This window comes from Dasypus novemcinctus, chromosome 23 (genome assembly GCF_030445035.2).
Source record: "Dasypus novemcinctus isolate mDasNov1 chromosome 23, mDasNov1.1.hap2, whole genome shotgun sequence".
Taxonomy (NCBI): domain Eukaryota; kingdom Metazoa; phylum Chordata; class Mammalia; order Cingulata; family Dasypodidae; genus Dasypus; species Dasypus novemcinctus.
This window is the reverse complement of record NC_080695.1, coordinates 3,499,618-3,507,505: the sequence shown is the minus strand read 5'-3', so window position 1 is coordinate 3,507,505 and position 7,888 is coordinate 3,499,618. Positions and strand designations below refer to the sequence as shown.

Here is a 7,888-nt window from a genome sequence, read left to right as displayed (position 1 = left end):
TTAACAGACAGTCTTTTTTAGGGTTGACTCCCCAAGTCTCATACCTCAATGATCAATGAAAGTGGTATGGGAGATAAGATGAAAACACTTTATCTGGTTTTATTTTATGTCACCAATAAAAGAACTAACAAAGTTAAATGTAACAAGAAAATTAGGATGAATGAGGAACAGAGAGGATAAAGACCACTTGTATGAGAATGAGAGCACAAAAGGGAATAGTCTTTGTTGGGGGATTCTGGAACCAAAGGACAGAGTAAAAGGAGATATAAGGAGAGGAGGAGAGAAGGAAGAAGTAGGGAGATGGTCATTCTCAGGTTTTCAAATTTGCTACTCTTCTTAAGTTCATCCCTGATTGTAATATACTCCTCAGTGCCCTGAAACATCTTTGTTCCTGAGGCTATAAATGTGGATTCATCACAGCTGTGATAATAGTGCAAAAGGCAGACTCCATCATGTCCTGTTCAGCTGTGTGGTAGGAACTGGGGAGCATGTAGGTGTAGATGGAATCTCCAAAAAATAGCAGGACCATGACCATGTGGGATAAGGAGGTGGTAAAGGCCTTTCTGGGGCTCTCCACTGAAGTCATCCTGTGTATGAGGGCATAAGAGCTGGAGATGTTAGTGACAGGGGTAAGGCAGATGAGGACACATCACAGGTACATGAGTATCTTGTAAAGGGAGATGTCTGAGGAGGAGAGCTTCAGGAGTGTAGGGGCCTCACAGAAGAATTTCAGCATTTTCCTGGCTGACAAAAGGGGAAACTCATGGTAATGGGGGAGAGCAACAAACCGTCAAAAATGCCCAAGAGCATAAGGAGAGACACACAGACCAATGGAATCGAATTGAAAGTTCAGATATAGAAACTCATGCATATAGCCATATAATATTCAATAAAGCCATCAAACCCTCTCAACTGGGAGAGAATGGCCTATTCAACAAATGGTGTCTGGAGAACTGGATAGCCATATGTAGAAGAATGAAAGAGGATTACCATCTCACACCTTATACAAAGATCAACTCAAGATGGATCAAAGACCTAAATATAAGAGCCAAGACCATAAAGATCTTGGAAAGCAGTGTAGGGAAACATTTACAGGACCTTGTAATAGGAAATGGCTTCATGAATATCACACCAAAAGCACGAGCAGCAAAAGAAGAAATAGATAAATGGGACTTCCTCAAAATTAAAGCCTTCTGCACCTCAAAGGAGTTTGTCAAGAAAGTAAAAAGGGAACCCACACAATGGGAGAAAATATTTGGCAACCATATATCTGATAAGAGACTTATAACTTGCATATATAAAGAACTCATATATCTTGAAAACAAAAAGATAAACAACCCATTTAAAAAATGGGAAAAAGATTTAAACAGACACTTCTCCAAAGAAAAAATACAAATGGCTAAAAAGCACATGAAAAAATGCCCCAAATCTCTAGCTATCAGGGAAATACAAATCAAAACTACAATGAGATACCATCTTACTCCCATAAGATTGGCAGCTATGAAAAAAACAGAAGAATACAAATGCTGGAGAGGATGTGAAGAAAGGGGAACACTCATCCACTGCTGGTGGGAATGCAGAAGGATCCAACCATTCTGGAGGACAGTTTGGCGGTTTCTCAAAAAACTAACCATAGATTTGCCATATGACCCAGCAATACCACTGCTGGGTATATACCCAGCAGAACTGAAAACAAGGACACAAACCGATATATGCACACCAATGTTCATAGCAGCATTGTTCACTATCACCAAAAGTTGGAATCAATCCAAATGCCCGTCAACAGACGAGTGGATCAATAAAATGTGGTATATACACACAATGGAATACTACTCGGCTGTAAGAACAAATACACTACAATCACACGTGATAACATGGATGAACCTTGAGAATCTTATGTTGAGTGAAGCAACCCAGGCATTGAAGGACAAATACTACATGACCTAAATGATATGAAATAAGCAAACTGCCTCAGAGAGCTAGAGTCTGGAAAAGAGGCTTACAGGAAATCGGGGGGTGGAGGAAGGATGTGAGTTAACGTCTGCAGGGGTGGAATCTGTGATGAGCTGGTGGTAAGTATGAGCACAAAGAAGGGACAAAATGGGGGCAAGGGGTTACCTTCGGGTGGGGCTTTGTGGGTTTGAGGGGGGCTGGGGATGGGAAGAGGGGTAATATTGTCCAAAAATTGGGGAGAGGGAGGGGCAACCTATGAACATGGGAGAGTGTCAGGTGTCCGTTGAGAACAAAATGTTGAGAAAGTCGTATCAAAGTATAAGTAGGAGGGTCACCTGGTTAGGATGCTCAGGGGGTATAGTCTGATGCAGGACGGACTCCGGGGGAATAGCTGAAGGCTCATTTTGCCAAGGTGGGTTGTACCATTGGGAAGAGACCCAAGAAGTGAGAGTTGGGGTGGACCCACATCCTGGGGAGGACTAATGCCATCAAACAGAGAGAACTGTATCTCTCATGAGAAAGGATGGCTCCCAGGGCATTAGGGCAGTTGAGAAAGTCAGGTCCTGAATACTGCTGCAAGTATCTCTGGACATGGCTTCTTGGGAAATGGAGAATGGCTGGCATTGTGGGCCCCAAAGGGAGGGGAAAATGGATGTGGAATGGATGGAACCAAGGTAAATATGGAGGCAAGAGAGGAGTTCTGTGAGAGTACACGAGGATGAATATAAAACACGTAATATTACACCAGAAACATATAGGGGATGACAGACTAATAATATACCATAATAATAATAATAAACCATAAGGCAAAACATAGGATAACTAAAAAATTTAGAAAACTGTACAATCTAAAGTATGGACCACATAGTAAGCACAGATGTCACCTTGTTTGAAAGCTATTGTCTCGGAATCTGTACATCAGTTTCAGGAAATATGATATGAATAAGTTAAAAGATTATCGCTGTGGAAGGGAAAAGGTTTTATGGTGGATCTGGGGAAGTACTGTATATTGTATATATGAATTTCGGTGATCTAAGACTCTTGTGAAGCTGACATTATGTTGGGATTCACTTTACAGGAAGTTTTGGATCACAGAGTGGTTCAACAATGGCAGCAGAGGAATACTGATATAGGATGTTATTGACAGGATATATATGGCTGACAGGGAGTTATACAGGGCATATGCCCAGGGTATATAGTAATGTCTAGATATACTCATAGTGGAAACAATTAAAAACAACAGCTGGGGGGGTACTGGGCCCCTGGCCGGGGATCACTGTCGTGGACCCTGGGGGAGCAGCGGCAGTCCCCCAGGTGCAACGGCAAGAACCAGGAAGGAAGGAGGGCCCAACAGTGGGTTCCTGATACTAATGGCTATGCTTTTGAGCCTATACACCTGCAATAAGAACAAGGCCTAGAGTAACACTGTGCCTGGGAGTTTCCTCCTGACAGCCTTCATGTTACCCAAATGTGGCCACTCTCACAGCCAAACTCAGCATGTAGATGCAGTGCATTCCCCCCAGCGTGGGACATGACACCCGGGGTTGAGCCTCCCTGGCACCGAGGGATCACTACCACATACTAGCTGAAGATGCAACTAGAAAATGACCTTGAATTAAAGGTTCAATATGAATCAGCAGAATATCCCTGTCTACATATAATAACATGACTTCAAAATGCTGTTTGACCTAATGTAAGGGGGAAATGGAAAGGAGAAATGAGATTATAAGGCTATGAGTCTCTAAAAAAGAGTCTGGAGGTTGTCAGAAGGAATGCCCTTATGCACAACTGAGCAGAGTCTAAGAGACAGATAAAGTAGATACAACCCCAGGTATTGGTTCTTTTGAGGGATAAAGAGACCCACGGGTTCTATGGTCATGGCAGATGGGGTTCACTGCCACGGCAGATGGCCCTTCTTTGGAGCTGGTGTTTCTGCATGATGGAATTGGACTCAGAGGGGATCACTTCTCACAAGACTTGCATGCTACTTTATTGGAATTGTAGTTGGTGCTGGGTTTAAGATATATGTAGGGGATTTGAATCTCTGGACTGATAATAAGACACCCAGGCCCAGAGCCTCAACAGACTTCAGCTCCTACACTTTGATTTATTGGACTGACCTCACTCAGCTAACATGAAGTTGAAGAAGGTCAACCACCACACCATGGAGCCTAGAGTGTCTACAACTGAAAGCAGGAGGACTGCATCCAGTATCCATGTGGAATCTAAGCCCCCACTTGACATAGATGTGCAATGGACACAACCAATCCAATGTCCACAGAGAAAATGTGGCATGGGTGTGGGAAGGGTAGCCATGGTGGCAGCTGGGTTTGGGGAATGGGAGGAAGAGATGAGATGTGGAGGCATTTTCGGGACATGGAGTTGTCCTGGGTGGTGCTTCACGGACAATTACGGGACATTTTAGATCCCCCCAGGGCCCACTGGATGGAACGTGGGAGAGTGTGGGCTATGATGTGGACCATTGACTACGGGGTGCAGTGATGTTCAGAGATGTACTTACTGGGTGCAATGGATGTCTCACAATGATGGGAGAAAGTGTTGCTGTGGGGGAGTGGGGGGTGGGGGCGGTGGGGCTGATTGGGACATCATATTTTTTGGATGTAATTTTAAAAAATAAATAATTTTAATTAAAAATAATGCCCAAGAGTCAGAGATGTATTCACTAAATGCAATGAATGTCTCATGATAATGGAGGAGATTGTTGTTATGGGGGGAGGAGTGGGGTGAAGGGGGTGGGGAGTATATGGAGACCTAATATTTTTTGAATATAATATTAAAAATAAAATAAAATAAAAAATGCCCAAGAGCCAGCTCCAGACACAAGGAGCTGGCAGATCCTCTGGTTCATCAGCAAGGGGTAATGGAGAGGTCTGCATATGGCAGCAAACCAGTCATAGGCCATGGCAGCAAGGAGGAAAAACTCAGCTCCAGCAAGAGTCAGGTAAAAGAACATCTGGATCCCACAACCTGAAGGAGAAATTTCATTGTTTCCTGTGACCTGGACCAGGAGTATCTTGGGCACAGTCACAGATATGTACATGAGGTCCATCAGCGAGAGCTGGCTGATGAAGAAGTATATGGGGGTGTGAAGCCTGGACTCTGCATGGATCAGGAGGATGATCCAGCCAGGGCCATCAAGGAAAAGATGAAGGTCACAGTGTAGAAGAGGACTGCATGACTGGTTTCACCATAGAGCCCCACGAGGATGAAGCTGGTGCTTGAAGATTGATTCTCTGAAGTGTGCTTCCCTGAGCTTACAGGAAACTGTAAGCTAGGAAAGCTTACAGCTGGGAAAGAAGATAAGAATCATTCTTTTTAGAGCTTTCTTATTTTCATGGCATTCTAACCTTTTTCCCAATAAGACATGCCATCATGTGCTTAGAGCTATTTTTCCAAAAGTGGGGTTGAACTGACATGTAATCAAATCTCAGAGAAGCTCAGAGAAGCCATGAACATGTTTAGAAGTCTATAAGGGAGTATCAAGCAGACTTGTGAGGTGTACCTCCTACAGGATGTAGAAAAAGGGAGGTAGCAAAACCTCTTTAAATCTTATATATTTCCCTAAATATTGAGAAAATAAAAGCACTTCTCTGATTAGATGGTTAAAAAAACTAAATAAGGAAAAGTATGTTGAGTCTGTAACATGATATGAGAGCTAAATTAAGCAATTCCCCAAACCTCTTATTCCAGTAATAGACAGTGTAGCTCATCACAGGCACTCAGCAATTGAAGTAATAGCTGATGCTAACATTAGTATTAATATTTTATCTGCACAAGTACTAATAATATTGCTATAAAAACTGAAGTTCTCTGAAAATTCAGAAGTCTAATGAAATTTCTTTAAATATCTTTTAGCCATTACATCTCTTTAACTCCCTCCCCCTTACTACAACATATAAGTTTTATTCCAGTTTTCCTCTTATAGTTAGTTCCATGAGCATCTCTATCAGGACGCCCTGAGCAGAGAGAGTCCAGGTTGACTGGGGTAAGCAGCTCAGGGCTGCAGATCTGATGCTGGGCAGGAGAGCCTCAGGGCACTGTCAAGCCACCCTCGTGATTCCAAAAAGAAGGTGTGAGGCATTTAATTTACTAATGGTAATGCAGAAAAATGACTTTTACAAGAAATGCAGATTAATTTTATGGATAAATATATAAACCTCTTGTAAAAATCACAGAAATAAAAGATGGTAGATTCTGTAGGAAGCATGTATTTAGTTGGAAAATAAATTAAATAATTATTTATTCTTCCTTTATCTTATACCCTTGTTACCTCAAAATGGTGTCTAACATGTGAGACATTCCAAATACCCTTACTGAGTGAATAAACACAGCTAAAATTGCTAGCTGGAGCAGATGATTAAACATAAACACACATCACTGCAGATTTACTACCCATCTGAGGTATCATTCCAGAGCTGCACCTCAATATTTAGAAACTTGGTAAAATCCCCTTTTCTATAAATTCACAGCATTGCTCAACAACATCTTTTCCTGATTATTTCCATTTTTAATTTTCCAATTTATTTGCTTGAGTCAAACTTGACTCATGTACCCTAAAATAATTTAAAGGTACAGGTAAATTCTATACTACAGAAATGTCAGGAGATTATGACCAAACTATAATCCCTCAGTGATGCTGTACACATGCATAGTGACTGAAACACACAGAAATAAGAAGTCAAAATCCAAACCAGACCACACAAACAAACAAACAAAAACCAATGCATTGCACCTAAGTAAAAAAATAATGTGGGGATTTCAAGAAATCTAAAGTAAGAATTACATAAGAGATACCTACAAGAGTCAGGTTTCTTTGTTCCTTATTTTCTTTGTTTATAAAGTTCTAAAGGTACAAGTTAAGAAATCACATTCTAAGCAAAGAGACAGAAAAGCCAAGGAGCTCTCATCCCTTTCTGCTTCACAAGAGAATTTATGTAAACTTCACCAGCAAAGTGAAAAGACTATTATCTTTCACAATTCCATTTTGAGGGTGACTGGGTTTAAATTCATTGTAGAGACTATGAAAGTTACATCATCATTTTCTTCTCTTTAGGGAATTGAGATGAGTTCCTATTTTCCAATCATTTTCTTTTATTAGAGAAATTGTGAGTTTATAAAACAATCATGCCTAAAATATCAAATTCTATATAATACACCACTCTACCAACAATACTTTGCATATGTGTGGAACTTTTGTTACAACTGATGATAACACTGTCTTATATTTGTACTATTTTTAATATTCATTGTTTTGTTACAACTGAAGAAAGACTTAAAAAGTTTCATCTACCATCCATTATTTACAATAGGTTTACTGTTGAACAAGCACAAAAATAATAGGATTGGGGAAGCCAGGATGAATTTTCAATATTCTTTGCTCATTCTTATTTCCCAAAATTGTCATTGACTCTTGCCTGCAATCACTACTTTCTTTAAGACCCTCTCAGAATCCATGATCCACTTTTTTGTTTTTGTGTTTGTGTTTCCATTTGTTTTACCAATCATTTGTCACTTACCATTTGCAGAATATATGAGAATTGAATGTTTGCCATTTAGATGGAGTAGCTATCAAAAAGCATGCCCAGCTTTTTCTCTTTTTTGTCTTTATTTATTTTTTTAAATGTTACATTCAAAGAATATGAGGTCCCCATATACCCCCCACCTCCCTCACCTCACTCCTCCCCTCATAACAACAACCTCCTCCATCATCATGAGACATTCATTGCACTTGGTGAATACATCTCTGAGCACCGCTGCACCTCATGGTCAATGGTCCACACCATAGCCCACACTCTCCCACAGTCCACCCAGTGGGCCATGGGAGGACATACAATGTCCAGTATCTGTCCCTGCAGCACCACCCAGGACAACTCCAAGTCCCAAAAATGCCCCCACATCACATCACTTCCTTCCA

At 41.0% G+C, this 7,888-nt stretch overlaps 1 pseudogene; it reads right to left on the bottom strand.

Annotated features, from left to right (window-relative positions):
- Positions 1 to 366: 366 nt before the first annotated feature.
- Positions 367 to 7,428, bottom strand: LOC105747190 (olfactory receptor 2T3-like; annotated as a pseudogene).
- Positions 7,429 to 7,888: the final 460 nt, after the last annotated feature.